Here is a 20,220-nt window from a genome sequence, read left to right on the forward strand (position 1 = left end):
GCATTGAAAGATGGCAACTGAAATCTTGAACCTAACAGTTAATTAAGGTTACTTCGTGAGGATTAAATATTAGAATTCTGCTCCGCCCCCCACCAAAGGATACCGGTATTTTTACTAAAATATATTTTTAGGTTTGTTTTGGCATATTCTTTTCAAAGAGATTTGAAACTCTTAAATTGTTATAATTACAAAATCTTATATTTGAACTTTCAAAACATTACTCATTTTGAAGTCCAATCTAAAACTACATTTAAAAACATTTCTGCCCACATTTGGTCTGTTTAAGGGACTAACCTTTGAACACACTAGTCTTATTTTGAAAGGGCAAGGTGTTTTTTTTTTTTTAATAGCCAGTGCCCCACAGAAGAAAAACTGTGACACCCCCCCTCCCCCACAAAGTGCTCATATATATCACCTGTGTTTGTTAGCAATGTTACCTCCAACTTTGTTATCTTGGAGTAATTGACGAGTAAATCATTACAAATGGGTCCAACTCTAAAGGCAAAATCGTCAAAAAGAAGAAAACAGCAAATCCAACTTGCCTTATGTTTATTAGAGGAAATCCTGAAACTTCTGTAGATTGCAGTGTTAGGAAAAACAAGTTTGTGATTACAGCGATGTTATGACCACTTCCCCACTCTAACTCTGTTGTTTAAGGGAGTCCACTCCTAACTGCTGACTCAGTTGGTCTTTACTGCCAGAACTGAAGCGTGACCCAAATTGTCTACTAGGTTGAGTAGGAACAAACGGGCAAAATGATGATCACTTGGCAGTTCTAGGTTTACTAAAGGATACTTATTTGGTCTAAACACTGTTTGTGGGACTGCAAAGGTATAAATAATGCCCCTCCCAGGAAGGAAAAGGAAAATCTAAAATCTTAGGCAACCGACTCAAGGTTACTGACGGAAGGCACCATTTGAGACCGAGCTCCTCAACTCCAGTCCCATCACGGACGGGAGCCACACAGGAGAGCGTGCAGGAGTTTCGAAGCTGCGTAGTACAATAGCTGGCGTGGGCAGTTCTTTTATACTCTGGCTAGAGTAAAATTAACGCAGCTTTGCGTTTCTCCATCGCCTCTGACAGCATCCAGCTAAAGGGTGTAGGGTTAAGGAAAGCGGAACCCAGTTGTCCTTTCTCAGCTGAGTCCTTTCAGAAACTGGGACTGAGGAGGGTGAGCGCCGCGGAGAGGGGCAGGGGTGGGAGAGGAGAGAGGGGCGCGGGGCGGGGAAGAGGCGCGTCTGGAAGGCAGTGGGGAGAGGGACTGAGAGGAGTGGGGTTCAAGTCCAGCTGGGAGCATCCAGCGGCGCTGTCTGCAGACAGGGGCGAAGGCAGCCGCTGAGAGTGAGGCGAGAGCGGGAAGCCGAGGGAAGGGAAGGAAGTAAGGAAAGAGGAAGGAAAGGCAGGAGGGGGTAGAAGCTGAGCGGCTGCAATTTCTGCGGCCGGCTCAGTAGGAGGAGCAGGAGGGGAAAGAGGAGGATCCAGAGTCAGTCAGTCAGACAGCCAGCGGGAGGTGGAGAAAGCAGGAGGAGGAGGAGGATTAAAGATGGCCACCAACAGCTGCGGGAAACGGCAACAACCCCTCACTTTCCGGGATGGTCCCTGCGGGTCGGCCCGGCCTTGATGGAGAGAAGAAACCCGAGGAGCGCCGAGGCTGAGGCGGCGGCGGCGGGGACCCAGCGAGGACGAGGACGCGGCGGAGCAGGGACGGGGGCAGGAGAAGGGAAAGGCGGCGGCGTCGCTGCCCCTGCTGCCTAGCACCGCTGCCTGGCCCGGCGGACCGGTTCCCATACCTCGCGGCCGCAGAATCAAGCTCGGGCCCCGGCTCCCGGGCCCCGCCGCGGACGTCGCGCCGGTCGCCCCTTCCCCGTAGCCCGTGCGCCCTCGGCGCGGAGCCCCGGCCCGCCGCGGTCCCGTCTCCTGGGCCTGGCCCGCCCGCGCCCTCCGCCGGCCCTCAGGTGAGTGCCCCCGCCATCCTCCCCGCCCCCCGCGCTCCCGGAGAGGCGGTGCTGCCTCGGCCCGGCGCGCCTGGCCGCTTTGTTCGTGCGGGGCGGAGGCGCTGCCCACTCGCGGCCCTGCGCCCGCTCCCCCTAGGGACAGGCCGCGGCCCAGCTGCTGTCCTCCCCAGGGTCCGCCTTGGCCGGGAGCCGCCGCCGCCGCCAGGGTGGGCGGCCTGGCCCTAGTCCTCCGCTGCCTCCTGGGGAGGGCGCCGTCGCGGACGGGTCGGGGTCGGGGTCACGGGCGGCGAGCGGAGCGGAGCGGAACCGGGATATTTCGGGGGATAGGGGAGGAGAGGGCTGGACGTTACCTGTGGGAAGCAGTGGGGGCGTAGGCGGCCCTGGCTCCCAGGGGTAGGGGATCAGGCCCTGGCCCCCCCGCTGCATCCTGCGGGGTCTCAGCTCCCGGAGCCACCCGCACCTGAGCGCAGCCGAGCGCGGCCTCCATCCCTCGGGCGCTGTCTCCAGGGCTTCGGGCCTCTCCCCCTACGCCCTACGCCGGAAGCCCTTCGATTATGGAAGGAGCCAGAGATGCTCCAGTTCTCTTGTACTGGGGATGTGGTGGCATCGCAAACATTCACAGTTACGGCGGGATTTAAGAAGCAGATGAGACCTTTCCAACCAAAGGCCATCTGGCTAGTGTTTGAGCCTCAGGTGCAGTTTTTCATTGATTTTTACCATTTAATTGTGAGATCTGCAATATCAGGTCTTCCTTTCACAGAAACAATGTGATACAACCAGATTGAAAGGATATTTACTGCATATGTGAACCCTTGCATGGACTTCCAGTACCTTAAAAATGGTTAAGTGTTTTCTGTGGGAAAATGGTGCTCATACATACGAAAAACTATTTTTGTTCAGTAATGGTTGCCAACTGGTTTACTATGTAGTTTGAACACCAAACAATTAAAAAGGAAAAACAAAACCCTATTCTTCGGGCTTTTTAAATAGTGGCATATTTCCAGGTTGGTATTTGGTAGCAGGTTGAGAACAACTGGTTTCGACTATCAGGCGACGTAACAAACATAACATAAAACAGAACTAAAAATGTGCTAATTTATAGAAAAACATGTTGTATTAGTGCATAAGTCTAGTAAAAAAATCCGACTTTAAAAAAATAAAACTTTATCATGAGACTCTTAAGTATAGGAATTAGGTTGGTATGTTTTTATGTTTAAAAATATATATTACATTAGAATTGAGAACTCTTCCTATGATATTTGAGCAATAGTAAAGTATGTTAATACTTTGAACCATTCTATCTCAAGCTGCTAGAAAGAGGTTTCTACTGCTAGTTTCTTTCCATGAGTTAAAATGGATTCATCTGAAATATATGTATGCTTTTGGTGGGTCACAGTGGGTCATGCCTGTCATCCCAGCACTTTGGGAGGCCAAGGCTGGGGGATCACTTGAGGCCAGGAGTTAGAGACCAGCCTGGGCAACAAAGAGAAAACAATTTTTGTAAAGAAAAAAAAAGTTTCAAAAAATTTATATCACCTCCAAAAAGGAGGGATAAGTTAGAAAATATGATGTTCTACTCTTGCATAATCTGTTTTTGAAAAAGTAAATGACAGTATATTTCAATATTAGTTGGATTCTCTGCTTTGAAGAGATTCTTAAATTCCACTGCTCAACTTTGCAATTTTAAAAGTTTACATCAGTTGTTCTTAATTAATTAATTAATTTATTTTTTTAGAGACAGGGTCTTGCCCTGTTGCCCAGGCTGGGGTGTAGTGGCACGATCACGGTTCACTGCAGCCTTGAACTTCTGGGCCCAAGTGATCCTTCTCCCACAGCCTCCCAAGAAGTTAGGACTACATGTGCATGCCACCATGCCTGTCTAATTTTTCTATTTTTTGTAGAGATGAGGGTCTCCCTGTGTTGCCCAGGCTGATCTTGAACTCCTGGCCTCAAGTGATCCTCCTGCCTTAGCCTCCCTAAGTGCTGGGATTACAGGTGTGAGCCACCATGCCCTGCTTCTTTCTTAATTTCATGCATATACTTCTGAGGGTCCTTGGCTTCCCAGAAATCATATGCAGAATATAGCATGTATTTGCTTTTTTCCTAGATAAAGACTCTGTTGGGTGATCACATTCTCAAAAGGATATGGGTCTGTAAAAGATTATGAACTTCTAGATATAAAATTAAAGAATATTCCATATTTGGAAAGCTAAAATTTTTAAATTACATTTGATGATTTATGTCCTTCATTTCTGATTATGCCCAAGAAATGTTTGTGATTAAGAGTTTAGCACATAGACGTTGTTTCTAACACATTCTCATTTAAATAGGAAAATATTAATCCCATTTTACAGATGGGGAAATAGAACAAGTTGTTTTAAAGTCATACAAACACTGGTGGGCCAACATGTGAACCCAGACTGTCTGAAGTTAGAGCCAGCATTCATAACCAGGGTATACTAGACTTTGATCGGTAATACCATTTGATTGATGTTAAAATAAGTAATTGATGTTTTAGTTAGAATTGCAGAGTATATCTGAGATTATCATAGCATACAATATCATAAGATTTTAGAGCCCTGGACCCCCAGTATGAAGAGATCTTAATGATACTGACCTCTGTTAATGATGCTAGTCTGAAATCACACCCGAACTAGGGTCATTTCTATAGCGTCTTTGGCAGGATCATCCACCTCTGATTTTAGTATTTCCTGTGATTACGAATTTCCCCTCTTCTTTTTTTTTTTTCTTGACCTTTTTTTTTTTTCTTTTGAGATGGAGTCTTGCTGTGTTGCCCAGGCTGGAGTGCAGTGGCATCATCTGGGCTCACTGCAACTTCTGCCTCCCGGGTTTCGAGAGATTCTCGTGCCTCAGCCACCCAAGTAGCTGGGACTATAGACCCTCGCCACCACGCCTGGCTAATTTTTGTATTTTTAGTGGAGACGGGGTTTTACCCTGTTGGCCAAGCTAGTCTCGAACTCCTGAGCTCAAGTGGTCTGCCTGCCTCTGTCTCCCAAAATGCTGGGATTACAGGCGTGAGCCACCGTGCCAGGCCGTTTTTTTTTTTTGTTTTTTTGTTTGTTTGTTTTTACATTTTAAATCTGTATTTCTATTTATGTCGAGTCAAAATCTGCCTTCCTGATATTTACACTGATAAATCCAGTTCCCCCTTGGTGTGTGTGGTGTATTTATCATCCATGAAATGATTAAGAAATAAATGGCGACCAGGCATGGTGGCTCACACCTGTAATCCCAGCACTTTGGGAGGCCGAGGCAGGTGAATCACCTGAGGTCAGGAATTCAAGACCAGCCTGGCCAATATGGTGAATCCCCGTGTCTACTAAAAATACAAAAATTAGCTTGGCATGGTGGTGTGCACCTGTAGTCCCAGATGCTCGGGAGGCTGAGGCAGGAGAATCGCTTGAACTGGGGAGGTGGAGGTTGCAGTGAGCTGAGATGGCGCCACCGCACTCCAACCTGGGTGACAGAGTGAGACTCCATCTCAAAAAAAAAAAAAAAAAAAAAAAGAAATGGCTCCTACTTTAATTTTTTAGAGTAATGTTTATTGAAACATAATTTACATGTAGTGAAAGTAAAAGTTTAACAAATGTCTATAATTGGATAGTCTCCACCACAGTCAAGACATAGAAAAGGACGTTTCCGTTACTCTAAAAAGTTCACTCATGCCCTGTCATGAGTCAGTCCTCTACCTCTACACTCCCAGCCCCTGAAAACCGTTAATTTAATTGATGCTCTTAAAGTTTTATCTCGTCTGGCATATATGAATGGAATTATACATTATGTAGCCTTTTGTGTTCCCTTGCACTTAGCATAATGCTTGATATTTATTAAGTTGTTACATGTGTCAGTATTTTGTTCAGTGATGTGCTGGGAAATGTCTTAACAACATACTCTTCAGAAAAAAAAAAAAAAGAATCTCTGATTTATAGCATTTGCTAATCATTGTAGTGTAAACACTGTCACTATGGCCTAAATTAAGCTACCAGCTCACAGAATTCCTGAAAATTTAACAATGGGCTCCCATGAGCTGGTACCAGCCAGCTCCAGCACAGTTCCTTTTTTTGTTGAGTAACATTGTTTTACACCAGGGTAACACAATTTGTTCATCCATTCATAAACTGATGGACATTTGAGTTGTTTCTAGTTTTGATCAAATATGAATAAAGCTGCTATAAACATTTGCATACAGGTCTATGTGAGGGACAAAAATGTTCAGTTTTCTTGAGTTAATACCTAGGAGTGGGATTTTTGAGTCCTAGGATAAGTGTATATTTATTAATATCAGTAACCTTTTTATTGAACTACTGAATTGTTTTCCTAAATGGTGATATCATTTTACATTCCTACAGCAATATCTGAGAGTTTCAGTTGCTTTACATCTTTATCAGCACTTGGTATTGTCAGTTATTAAAACTTTAGACATTTATTATATGTGTAGTGATCTTTAAATTTTTTCACTCTTATTTTCAGTAGTGTTTAGACTCAACATAGAAAGTTTATGATAGATATTTATAAAAAAATAATTTTCTTTAGCTTGGGCATCAGTTATGATCTCACTATGAAGGCTGCAGCCTTTAAAGGCTGTTTGTTGAGTTTTTACTGTGCACTCATCTTTCATGTTGTTAAAATTACTTTTTGTAAAGGAATAATCATTAGGGAATTATTCTAATGCTTAGCTGTTAGCAATTTAAAAAATGAACCATTTTAAACAGGTAGATAAAGCTTTGTTTAGAAAATTAGAATTAAAAAATTTATCATAAAGAATTTTTTTTTTCAATTTTACTTGGACTTAAAGGGAAAAAATTCTTTGTGGCTCCCTGTATGCCAACAATTTGCTTTGATAGGATTTCACCAAGTTCTGTAAACTCATTGAATTGTTCTTTATTTTAAAATCTTGAGGACTGTCAAGTTAGTTACTACTCTTTCTGAAACCACAGTATCAAAATCTTTTTTTTTTTTTTTTTGAGACAGAGTTTTGCTTTTGTCACCCAGGCTGGAGTGCAGTGGCATGATCTCAGCTCACTGCAGCCTCCACCTCTCGGGTTCAAGCGATTCTCCTGCCTCAGCCACCCGAGTAGCTGGAATTACAGGCATCCGCCACCATGCCCGGCTAATTTTTGCATTTTTAGTAGAGACAGGGTTTCACCATGTTAGCCAGGCTGGTCTCGAATTCCTGACCTTGTGATCCGCCCGCCTCGGCCTCCCAGAAGTGCTGGGATTACTATGCCTGGCCAAAATCTGTCTTTGAAATTTCATGTAGTTTTGAAATTTCACGTAATCCTTTGTGTGGACAAAGGATTAAATTACACATACCTCATATCAACATTTAATTTTCAATAGTAAAATACTGGGTTGCCCCGTTGGAATAAGATATCATTCATTCAGAAGATGATATGAAATAAAACCCTTAGAAGAGTAACCTGCCAGTTGCAGTGGCTCATATCTGTAATCCCAGCACTTTGGGAGGCCAAGGTGGGTGGATTGCTTGAGCTCAGAAATTCGAGACCAGCCTGGGCAACATAGTGAGACCCCTTCTTTTTTTTAAAATAAGAAGAGTACCTTCTAAAATACAAAGTCATGTTAGACTGTAAATAAGAATAGCTATATTCACAGTTTGAGTACCCTGTAATAATGAAAGATGTTTGTTTAAACATCTCAACAGTTCTCACGGAAAATGGATAATTTGTTCGGTCATTGATTCATACATTTGTTCGTATACATACACGAATGTCTTGTGCATGTAGGATTCAAGGTCCTTATCATGATAGAGCTTACAGTTGAGTGGAAGAGACTGTTGAATAGGGTATCACATACGTGAGATGTGGATGCTGTAGGTAGGTACATATGGTGTGGAGGTGGGATGGGCATGGGACTCAGACTTCAAAGTTTGGAAGGACTTCCAGGAGGAAGCATTGTCTTCATTGAGAAATCTGGAGGTTGAGTAGTTAGGGGAAGTGGCTGTGTAGCATTAATAGAATGTGCAGTTATCCAGAGATGAGAGAAAATGCAAATAGCAAACATATCAGGAATATTATTTTCAAATAACAGGCCTCTAAAGCCTCCATTTCTTGCCCCTACACAATCTCATTTGAAATTAGGAAGGTTAATGGGAAGTAAAACTAGGGTAAAAACCAAAAAAACAAACATTTACTATACTATTGAGGTATTTTTTGGTAGTTTGCTTATTTCTTACATTCATAGACTGACATAATTCGATCATATTATCTTTGAACTCATCCCCAGATCTTGTAAGAAGCGTTAGTATAGATAAGATTATAGCCTTCCTTTTTAACATTTAGGCTAATTCTCATCTAATACTGTAATGTTTATTCCTAGTTAAGTGTATTTGATTTTTATTGCTGCCATGAAGTTCATCAAGTTTTGTTTGTGTGACAAGTATTAATGACATCTGAACCACTGATTTTATGCTGGGATATGTCCAACTGCTAGTTTAGACATATCTGCTGAGATATTTACACAGGCATGTCAACCTCAGCATGGCCCAAATGTAACTCATAATCTTTCTTCCAAAATGTATTTTCTTCTCCTATCTCCTCAGCTTGAGTAAATGCTGTTAGCAACTGTTCTGTCACTAGATTGAGATTGGTAGTCATCATCCACTCCTCAGTCTTCCTCACGTCTCACATTTAATTAAGCATCAGGTCCAGTTGTTTTATCTTCTAAATGTTTATCATTTTCAACCTCCACCTGCCAGAAGACAATTTTGGGGCCTGTATTTCCCTGCTGAAGTATTAGAGAGGTCTTTTAAATATTCTACTTAACTGCAGTCTCACGTCTTCTCATAGATTACCCTCACACTCTTTCCAAAATGAATTGTTTTTTCTTTGTTTTAATTTTTTAAAATGTGAAATTGTGGTCTTTCCAGTATACCTTTTTTTTTTCTGCTTAAAATTCTTGAATAGATCTTAAGTCATTATCAAAGAGGCGCTAAAACATGGGGTTGCAGTCTATAAAAAACTCTTTGTAACCTGGCTCCAGCTTCTCCAGTCACATCTCTGACAGCCATTCATTTGTTCATTTTTTTAAAAAAGACTTGAGTGTCTGCTGTCTGTTAGGCACAGTGCTGGGTGATAGAGCTATATCAGGGAGCTTAAATTCTAGTGGTGAGGGGGATAGATAACAAGTATTACTATTGTCAATTGTACTGTCAATAATTGTCAGTTATTATAATACATAGTACATTATATACTGTATTATTATAACTGTCAGTGACATCATACAATCATTGGGGTGCTAAAGTATGGGTGGGATTGCCATTTATAGAGGTCTGAATCAGAAGGCCTCTCTGTAAAGGTCCATTTGAAGAGATTTGAGGCAGCCAAGGGAGTGAGAATTGTAGGACTGAGAGAAGAGCAAGTGCTGAGGCTCTGAAGCAGAGTGCTTGGCACATTCACAGAACAGTAAGGGGTTGGCTGGAAGGAGGTGAACCATGAGGTCAAGGTGATGGAGGTGTCATTAGTCTTGGGTAGGCCAGTGTTAGGACTTTGACTTCTGAGCTCAGTGTGTTTGAGCCTAGATTGCATCCTCTGCATGGCAGAGATGCATTCCTGTCTCCTACTTGAAGCTTTTGAAGTATGCCACGCTCTCCTGCCCCTGAGCCCTTCTTTCTACCTGGAATAATACTTAGGTTGTCCCTCCTGGATGTTCCCTTAGCACTCTTGGTTGTACTCCTATTATGAAACTTAATAGCTGGTTTATTTGTCTCTCCTCCCTAGGCTGAGGTCTTGGACGGGAGGAACTGGAATTTTTTTAAAAAAAACTTCTGATTTTTTATTTCATTGAATTAATGTTTGTTGAATTATAGAACTGCTTAAACATAGGATTAATCATTGAAAAGTGGGTAGGAGATGCCAACCACATTGCTTAGCAACTGCTAGTTCATGTGGACATGGAATCTGTTTTGCTGACCACTGTGCATTTAGTGCTGGTGCAATGAGCTGTACACAGTAGGTGCTCAGTAAATACTTGGTAAATGATTGAGTGCACATTCCTGTACCAGCCTCTGCCTTTTCCACTGCTTCCCTGAAACCCATGGGTTAAATGAACCCAAAATCCCTTAACATTTCCTGACAGCCTTATCTTTCCACTAATCTTATGCGCAAGAAATGCCAAATACTTAGAGATGCATTCTTTCACCATAAATAAATGTAATAATAAAGAAATACAGTAGCAAAGAAATGTGGAAATAATTTATCTCCAAGTTAAATAAATAAAGTTCATTGCAGAATGTTTTGGCTCATTCACACTTCTGTTTTTCTTTCTTTGGTTGGAATTTTTTCAGGTTAATTTATTACTTGGCCCCCAAATCTTTAATAACTGTAACACTAATAGATCTAGAATATCAGTTCTATAAACTGTGAAACATGAGTCCTGCAGAATGTGAAAAGCCCAGCACCAGAAATAAGTTAATGATATTTCTTCATGTGTTTCATTTGGTTGAACAAGGAAGTACTAGTTGATTTATTTACTTGACTGCACTGGTGCAGGGCTTTGGGATTTTTGAGTCTAAAAGTATGAGGCCTTACCACGGACCTTTCAGGGATCCCTGAGACATCTAGGTATCATTAGGGTCATAAAACTGTGACCATTAACTCCAAATTCCCCAGTTCTTGTTGCAGGCTTTCATGTCCTGTCTGACCCCATTACCTTCACGTCTTTGAACCTTCAGAGAAGGGACATTGAGATATATTAAGTACTGTATCTGCGGAAGATGTAAGACTTGAGGCAAAACATTAAAGCAATGTCTGTTAGTGATATGAGTCACTTACCCCTCATTTTTGTTTAATCAAAAATTACTGTGTCCAATAGATTGTGTATAATAGATGATAAAATATTGGATTATTGATCTTCCATAGCGTTATAGTCCATTGTGAGAAGTCTCATTATGATATGCCTTGTAGTTTTGTTTGTTTGTTTTTTTTTTTTTTGGTATATGAAATACTTTGTATCTGTTAGCCCTCTTAATGCAGGCACTATATATATTTTGACCAACTAAACTGTAATTTCACTAAAGTGCTGAGATTTTGTTTTCAGTTTGGGGTTTTGTTGCTGTTTTAATGCTTATGCCTGAGTTGGGCCTTGGTTTTATATCTCTATAAAGTGGTCTCACTATTAAATAAGCACATTAGTTTTCTCAACTCCAGGAAAATTATTAATGATTTTCTTAGGCCTGTGGTTTCTTCCATAAAGGTTTTTTTTTTTTTAAGAAAACTTTTGTCACCTGCTTCTATTCATGTATTAGTATATTTGTGTATAATATATGATTTAGCTTAATAATATGTCATTGTTTTGTGATATTTCACAAAAGAACACCATGGTTATCAAGTGCTGCAGTAATTAAGCAAGCTCAAGGCTTGGAGGTGTATGGAGACAACCCTTTTTATCATTATGCTGATCCAATAGCAGATACTTGTAAGCCTTAAAAAAACTGAAGCCCTACTTAGTAAAGATAACTGACATAGGTGGTACTATAATAATGTATTTTGATGAGGTTGCAAGCTTAGATTGGGAACTTTGTATCAACTAGGTACATGTGAATCCCCAGTGGATTCAAAGTATTGTATTTGGGAGTTTAGAGGACTATAAATGAGTGAGGATTTTAAAAAATAATTAGTTGTTTGATTCTTTTGTGAATGGCCTAATCCCTTTGAAGTATTCATTACTACTACCTATAAAAGATTAGTGCCTATTGATAATGGCACTTCAGAGGCCCAGAAATTAAAAGACTCTTGTTCTTCCCTTGCCAGTAGAGAGCTGTGTCTTTGGGTAGGACCCCTAGCCTGTCTGGCCTCTGGTTCTTCATGCATTGGCTCTTCTTTCCACTCTGGGTCCTTGAAATAATAGCGATCATTGAGTTCTGACATGGATTCTTTCAGCTTTCTTCAGTTTCTTAAGCCTTTGGTACCTGTGTTACGAGTGGAGATCATGTGACAGGGTGATTTTTGACATGTTGTAATTGGTATGTTGTCAACACTTGATGAACCAGCTGCTCAGCCGATTAATACCAGGCCCAGCTTCCTCTTCCTGTATGATGTTTCTTCCTAGCATGTTTCCTTCTGTTCTCCAGCCAATATAGACTTAAAGGAGGCCAACTTATTTAATATTAGCCTGAGGAAAGTAGGAATTTGATACATAGCTGTTATTTGGTCTATGAAAAAATTATGCCAAAATTATTTTGTTATGTGCTATTTTTTTTTCAAAGGACAACTGATTTGTTTATATGCACATTAACTTGTAGTTTTATGGCCTTGCTCTGAGTAAAACATCACACACATAAATTTCACTTTATAAGTTGAATAACTCAGGAGGTGATTAATTATCCTGCCTAGGATTCAACACTTTAAATAGAATTTCCACAAGTATTTTCTCAAAATATTCGTTACTTAGTACATGTTAAGTGTTTGAGTTTAGAAAAACAATTTAATATACCTGTTTTAATTTCTCCAACACTTATTAAATATGCATTACCTTATTGATTTTTTTAATTTTTAATTTTGAAATAATTATAAACTTGGGAAGTTGCAAAAATAGTATAGAGCTCCACGTACTCTTCACCTATCTTTCTTTCCCCATTAGTAATATCTTATAACTATAGTACAATAACTGATTTATTACTAAAAGCATAGTGACCTTATTTTGAAAAATGTTGGAAAATACAAGAATGTTGGTATTTTTGTCCTCTTCAGAGGATGAAGATGTTTGCGTATACAAATTCAGATCTGTGCCTTATGTCTGTAGGCAGCAGGCCCAGGGTATGTTTCTTCCCTGCATTTCCTGTAAGAAGAGCAACAGGTATTAGACAAATGGCTGATTGTTTCCACAGGGTAATTCATTCACAGCCCTAGATATAGTCATGTAAAAATTTTAATTACATGGCATTCTTCTTAATTCCTCTTTACTGTTCTTCTTTATTTAGTCACTACTATATTCGCTTACTGGGAGCTCCCGCTCCCTTTTTTTTTTTTTTTTTTTTTTTGAGACAGTGTTTTGTTCTGTCACCCAGGCTGGAGTACAGTGGCACAATCTCGGCTCACTGCAACCTCTGCCTCCTGGGTTCAAGCGATTTTCCTGCCTCAGCCTCCTGAATAGCTAAGACTACAGGCATGCCACCCTGCCTGGCTAATTTTTGTATTTTTTGCAAAGACGGAGTTTTGCCATATTGGCCAGGCTGGTCTTCAACTCCTGAGCTCAAGTGATCCACCTGCCTCAACCTCCCACAGTGCCAAAATTACAGGAGCGAGCCACTGTGCCTGGCCACTGGGAGCTTTCTTAACATGTAACAAATAAAGCAAGAAATATTGAGCAGTTAGCCAAAGAGTGTTTATTAAGTATCTGCTGTCACTGTGCTGATTCTAGAGAGAGTTTGGAAAAATTAATAGTGCAGCTAAATAAGCAGCTATAGAACATTAACAGACATTGTATAATGTATTTCAGCAAATTTTATTTTCTCTCTAGACACATAATGTAGGAATATGATTGACTTTCAGTAAACATTTGTTGAGTGAATAAATGTAAATAGACAGTAAACATGTCAGAAAATTAAGAAAATAAATGTTCACTGTTACTCTAAGGAACTCTAAGACTGTTTACTAAAAATGAAAGAATGATAATATGTGTTTTATTATGTTTCTTTTTTCTGTTCACCCTAGAAATCCCTATAAATTTATAGATAAATTTATAGTCAGATTTCTTTGATTAAAGCCTGGAGTCTTTTTGTGTCTCTTCGACCCTACAGTCCAAGTTCTTTCCCCATGGCATTGCCCATTAAAACACAGTATTAGGTGATTTAGATGATAAATGCCATAGTTGAGTAAATAAGTATGAAATAAAAATAAACTCTATATCAGTTATTTGTAGAACAATCATTGTGTATTGATTGCTTAATAATTTTATTTAGCTTGATTTATTTGTGTAATGAGTAGGGACTAAATTAGATCAAGTATCAGGGATTAAACTTGCTACCTGAGAACCTAGTTCTTATTTCCCAAAATGATGATCCTATGTAAATAGACTCTCAAGTGATGTTATGATATATAATAATAATTCTGTAAGCTTTTTTTTCTAAAGATGATAACATACTTTATTGTGATTGTGCTGGGTATCATGGGTACTATGCATGGACGCTTTACACATGGGTAGATCTGCCCTCAATAACTTTATAACATAGTGGAGATAAGATAGGTAGATACGTAATTGAATGGTATTTGATGAGTCTGAGAGGTACAGAAGTGCTATGGACACTTAATGAGTAGAAAGATTATTTTTGATTGAACTGATTAAGAGAACCCTAAGATACGATGTTTGATCTGCATATCAGGGGGATTGATCGAATTTCTTTGGTGGGAATTGTGAAATTTATTTATATCAAAATTATAGGACATATAAAATTGATAGATTTCACTCTCAGTGAATCAGAACAGGTTTCTTGGGGAAAAATATTAGCCCAAATATAATATTTAAGTAAAGAAGAAAAGGATTAGGGATAATGTAAGATACTTAGGAAAAAAAAATACTTATAATATGAGAATCTTACTCTTGCTCCTGAAGCATTTTACAACTAGGTCATCATAAAAATTGTACTAAGTATGACTTCCCTAGCATGTATTCTTTTTTTAAAAAAGTACATTTTATTGTGTATATTTAAGATATTCACATGATGTTATGAGATAACATAAGTAGTAAAATGTTTACAATGGTGAAACAAATGAACATATCTATCATCTCACATAGTTACCCATTTTTCCCGTGTCAAAAGCAGCTATGACCTGCTCATTTAGCAAAAATCCTGAATACAATACATTGTCAGTTAATGAGATCTTTAGATTTGTTCATCCTGCATATATACTATTTTGTATCTTTTGAGACACCTCTGCCATTTCCTCTGCGCAACCCTGACCCTCATAACTAGTTTTATTCCCTCTGTGAATATTTGACCTTTTTTTTTTTTGATACCAGATAATAAGTGAGATCATGCAATATTTTTCTTTTGGTGTCTGGCTTATTTCACATAGTGTAATATCCTTCAGGTCAACTCATGTTGTGGCAAATGACAAGATCCCCTTCTTTTTTTTTAAGGCTGAATAATATTCCATTTTTTATTATACACCATAGTTTCTTAATCCATTTGATAGTTGAGGGATACCAAGGTTGTTTCCATACTTTGGCCATAATGAATAATGCTGCAGTGAACATGAGGAATGCATCTATTAGAGGTGGTGATTTCATTTCCTTTGTGTATACACCCAGAAGAAAGGTTGTTGGGTTATAGGTAATCCTAGTTTTAATTTCTTTAGGACCCTCCATACTATTTTCCGTAATGGCTGCACCAATCTACCATGTATGCTTTTTAAGTTTGATCTGCTACATTAATGACAGATGTAATTTATATATTTCACTTAATTTGCTAAATCCAGAATTTTTTTTTTTTTTGGTCAAGATGAGTATTAATTTATTTTGCTGTTTTATTTTTTGAAGTTGCAATGTTTAAATTATTTCTGAGTGGAATAGCATTGAAAAAAATTTCTTGATGTTGTGGAGTTCAGCATTGCTGAGTGGTAGCTGTCAGTGGCAGGCTTTAAAGAATAAGCTGGAAGAAGAAGGGAAAGTAAGATGTTGGTGAATGGCAACATGATGAGAGCAAAGCAAGAAAAAGACAGAGAAAATAAAAGTTCTATATAAAGGGGTGTTGTTTTTGCCTCAGATCATTCAGTATAGCAGATGGTACATTGTACCTGGTCAAACCTGAAGCATTTCTGAAAGCTAATTTCTTTGTCAGACCTATAGAGAGCAGAAAATCTTTTGAGTTTGCTTCAGTTATACAATAAATATTAATGAAAAATGGTGTCATACATTCTTTTATGTTCTCCACCTCTTTTTCCACAGAGACCTAGATTTATATCTGAGTCACCAGAGTAAATAAGTTCAGTGATTCCCAGCTTGTCTTAGGTTGCATAACCACCACATGGGTTGGCATAGGTGTTTTTACTTTCAGGAGGATGTGAGGGAGCCTGTCAAGACATGGCAGCTGCTGAAAATGCATTAAGGCCACTACTACCACTGATAGGTATTTGTGTGGTTGGGGCAGGGCAGGGAAAAGTTGTACTGCATTGCTTTTCTGAGGTGATAGTACTTGTCATCTCTATTCATAGCTTGGAAAAGAGTATTGTGTCTTTCTTAGAAGGCTGATTTTTCTTTCTCTGTGGATTTTCTTGTACTTTCAGTTTTCTCAGCCTGACTAAAACTTTCATCAAAAATGAACTACTTTTTGACTGTGGCTTGCCAATGTTGATAGATGTTTAAAAGTCTCCTCATATTCCAGCCTTTCTTCTTCCTACTCTGCTTATTGACACCCACTTTAGCACAGGGTTTAATAGTGGCTTTGCCTATCCTGATGTCATCTGGCAAAGCATCATTCCAGTCCAATGAAGATTTTGTTTGGCAAGCACTATTTTAATGGAAGAAAATTGGTTGCATTGCAGTATCTAATTGTTACTTTGGTTTTGTTATTTAACATCGGGAATGGCTTACGTTCACATCTGTGTGCTTTTTTGAGTTTTGTTAAAGTTTAGAAGTGATTTTACTATATAGCATGTGTGGCATGTTGTTGAGATATAGATATATATCATACTTCTAAGTAGCAGAAGTAAGTATTGTGCACAGGCTTTAAGTTAGATTTTTTATATTACATCATCTGTTATCATTTAAAGGATCAATACAAATTGTATTTTTATTTAAATTTTTTAAAGATGGTAAAGTAATTAAATTAGTAAAGACTGCTCTGGCATCAGATAATCTGTTTTCTTCATGAGAGTTCAACCCACTGTGACTTCTGTTACAAAGGAAAGCATGTCTGTGAACAGCAGTTTTGAAGATTTTTGTATGTTCATGTTGATGGAAAAAATATGATAAAAACAAACGAAGAAAATAGAAGATAAACATGTTGACCAGTAACTCATTCCTGGATGCCCGAAATACAGAGAAGTCCTATTCAAATAAACAAGTAATAAAATGGACTTTAAAAAGATAAATATTAAGCATCCTGTGAGGAAAGGGTCATAGGAATATAAAATTAGAATAGAGGTAAATAATTGCCTGGCAAGAGGGAAAGAGTACATGAAATTAATCCCCAATGTGAGATGCATTTTGCATTGTATTTATTAATGAATAGGGAGTAGTTTTTGGAAAAAGTGAGTTTCTCAGCACTTACATTACACTTTGTCTCCTTAGGGTAAGGCCCTCCCTAGTAATTGACATTCTGCAGTGATTGTATTGCAGTATAAGCTGAGTACATTTGACACTTTACTAACCATCTAAACTCTTGATTTACTTTTTCATTCAGTGTGTTTATTCAGTGTCTACTTTGTGTGCTGAAACTATTTTTTTTTTTTTTTCTTTTTTGAGTTGGAGTCTCCCTCTGTTGCCCAGGCTGGAGTGCAGTGATGCTATCTCCGCTCACTGCAGCCTCCGCCTCCTGGGTTCAAACGATTCTCCTGCCTCAGCCTCCCAAGTAGCTGGGACTACAGGCGCATGCCACCATGCCAGGCTAAGTTTTTGTATTTTAATAGAGACGGGGTTTCACTGTGTTAACCAGGGTGGTCTCGATCTCCTAATGTCATGATCCACCCGCCTTGGCCTCCCAAAGTGCTGAGATTACAGGTGTGAGCCACCTTGCCCGGCTAAAATTATTAAGATGATGAGATGCTATTACTTCTTTCAAAGAGTTCATATACTAGTTTAGCCTATATTAAATAATGTAACCTTTTTTTTTTTATTAAACTTTAAGTTCTGGGATGTGTGTGCACAACATGCAGGTTTGTTACATAGGTATACATGTGCCATGGTGGTTCGCTGCACCTATTAACCCATCATCTAGGTTTTAAACCCCTCATGCATTAGGTATTTGTCCTAATGCTCTCCCTCCCCTTGCCCCCCAACCCCCGATAGCTCCCAATGTGTGATGTTCCCCTCCCTGTGTCTATGTGTTCTCATTGTTCAACTCCCACTTATGAATGAGAACATGTGGTGTTTGGTTTTCTGTTCCTGTGTTAGTTTGCTGAGAGTGATGTTTTCCAGCTTCATCCATGTCCCTGCAAAGCACATGAACTCATTCTTTTTTATGGCTGCATAGTATTCCATGGTGTATATGTGCCACGTTTTCTTTATCCAGTCTATCATCAGTGGACATTTGGGTTGGTTCCAAGTCTTTGCTATTGTGAATAGTGCTGCAATAAACATACGCGAACAGCATCTATTTTTGAGATGTCATTGGCTTCCCACCTTAGCCACAGTATTTGGAATTCTTTATTATCTACTGCACTTGTTCTTACTGCAGTTCTGTTGGCTTATAAGGGGCCTGAGGTAAATATATTTACTTTTGTCCTTGAGTCTTCGGCTACTTGGTAGTTTTTTTGGCGGTGATCCCATCTGTGGCTTGATCTTTAGCTAGGAATCAAGGTTGTAGAGAAAGCAGAGGAAACAACTTTAATGAAAGTGTAATATTAATAACAAAACTAGATTTTGGAGAAAGTGATAGGAGTCCCATTTTTTGGCACTAAAGAGAATTAGAAATTGAATAAGTTTCATAGAGAAGAATTCAGCATTGTTCAGAAGAGGCACTGATTTATGTGACTAGATATATATACTCTTTCATTGCTCTGATGTACCTTAAGTTTTGCATTAAGAAATTGCTTCTAGAACTCTTGGGAATCAGATGGCCTTTTCAATATGCTATAATCTAGAACATATTTACAAAATGTAATGTAGTCATTGTCATTTCTCCCATTTTAAAATTTATCTGGTGATTGAAAAATAAATTTGGGCGTGTAAATGTGTGGGATTCTTTCCTGTATTATGTTATTGTTTTAATTGTACAATACTGCCAAGTTTCCAGCTTATGCCATTTAGAAAATAACTTTTTTCTTTTGTATATTTTCTATGTTTTAAAATTCTGTGAGCTTGCTTACTTTTTCCATATCTCAAAATTTGATAGAGCTTTGTTGTATTTGTGATATGGGAGCACATGGCCAAGTTGTAGAGTAGGGCAGAGGTAACTATCATGCAGGACAGACTAGAATCAGTCCACATTTAAGGTATAGTGCTGCATGTTAAGGTCAATTTAACCTTAACTAACTACAGGCGCTGAGGAAAAGTTCTTTTTGGTAGGCCGTGCCAGGGGTAAACAGCCAGAGAATAATTCAGTCAACCTATTAATGGGAATTCAAGGGGAAGAAGCATATGGAATCTGAAATAGGAGGGTGTGTGTGTGTAAATGACGAAATGAATGCAAACATACATGCTTATATATGTATGAGTGGCCACCAGATAATTCTGTCTGTGGGTACTGGACTCTAGCTATCAGTCCTTGGGATTGGGAATTTAAAGTAGACTTCTCAGTCCTAGGAAGAGAAAAGCCAGGAAGGGATCAGACTAGGGACCTCCAAAAGTGTCTAAGCAGAAGCTTAGTTATAATAGCTGAGCTATAAACAGGAAAAGGACAGCAGAAGGGGAAGGAGTAGAACAGGGTAGGCATCATAACGAGCTAGAAATCCTAACTATCTAATCTGCAGTATGAAGGCTGGCTAATGTTAGTGATGACTTGATCCAGAATTAAAGATTGGGGCGAAACTGCAAAAACATCTTCTATCACAAGTCCGTATTGGTGATCTAGGATTTAAGTGACAGGCGAAGCCAGGCACTTGGAGAGCAGAGACAGGCTGGGCTTGACATTCTTTGATGAACTACTAAGTATCTTTTTTTTTCTATATACTATTAAGTATTGTTGATCAGTAATCATTTAGTCTGCTTTATTGGCATTGGTATGGCATCACGAGATGCAAAGAACTGCTGATGCCTCATACTAACGTCTTAACAGGGAACTGCTGCTAAAATGAACAAACTTAAACACTGAAGTAAATATGCTTTCTTGTGAAATAGGAGGATATGAAAAAGCATGTTAGGCATGAGGGTTCTCATGTCACACTTTGGAAGGCAAAATTACCCTTTAGGAATTTATTTTCTGAGTTGGATAAGAGGAAGCAAGGAAAATGCATGATTATGATAAATTGACCTTAAAATGAGAACCTCCACACCTTTCATTTACTTCCTATAAAAAGTTATAGTAGCATTTTTTTGGTTGCAGTCAGTTGACACTTACTAGCTTGAGGAGGGGAAAAGGAATTAATGGGACTCATACTGGGAATGGAATGATGGATTGAACAAGTGGGTC

General features: G+C 39.2%; 1 protein-coding gene across 17 annotated transcripts in view; it reads left to right on the forward strand.

Moving 5' to 3' along the window:
• The first annotated feature begins 1,816 nt into the window (after positions 1-1,816).
• Positions 1,817-20,220, forward strand: part of WDFY3 (WD repeat and FYVE domain containing 3) — a 296,268-nt gene continuing 277,864 nt past the window's right edge. For 12 of the 17 annotated variants that reach the window (XR_002943524.3, XR_008547495.2, XR_010156549.1 and 9 more), the window contains exon 1: positions 1,817-1,955. The gene's annotated coding sequence lies outside the window, so the exon portion shown is untranslated. Of the gene's footprint in view, positions 1,956-2,237; positions 2,649-20,220 lie in introns of those variants that run through there. The other 5 variants (XM_054682866.2, XM_063809492.1, XM_016951495.4 and 2 more) reach the window with 4 other exon arrangements.

Source organism: Pan troglodytes, chromosome 3 (assembly GCF_028858775.2).
Source record: "Pan troglodytes isolate AG18354 chromosome 3, NHGRI_mPanTro3-v2.0_pri, whole genome shotgun sequence".
Taxonomy (NCBI): Eukaryota; Metazoa; Chordata; class Mammalia; order Primates; family Hominidae; genus Pan; species Pan troglodytes.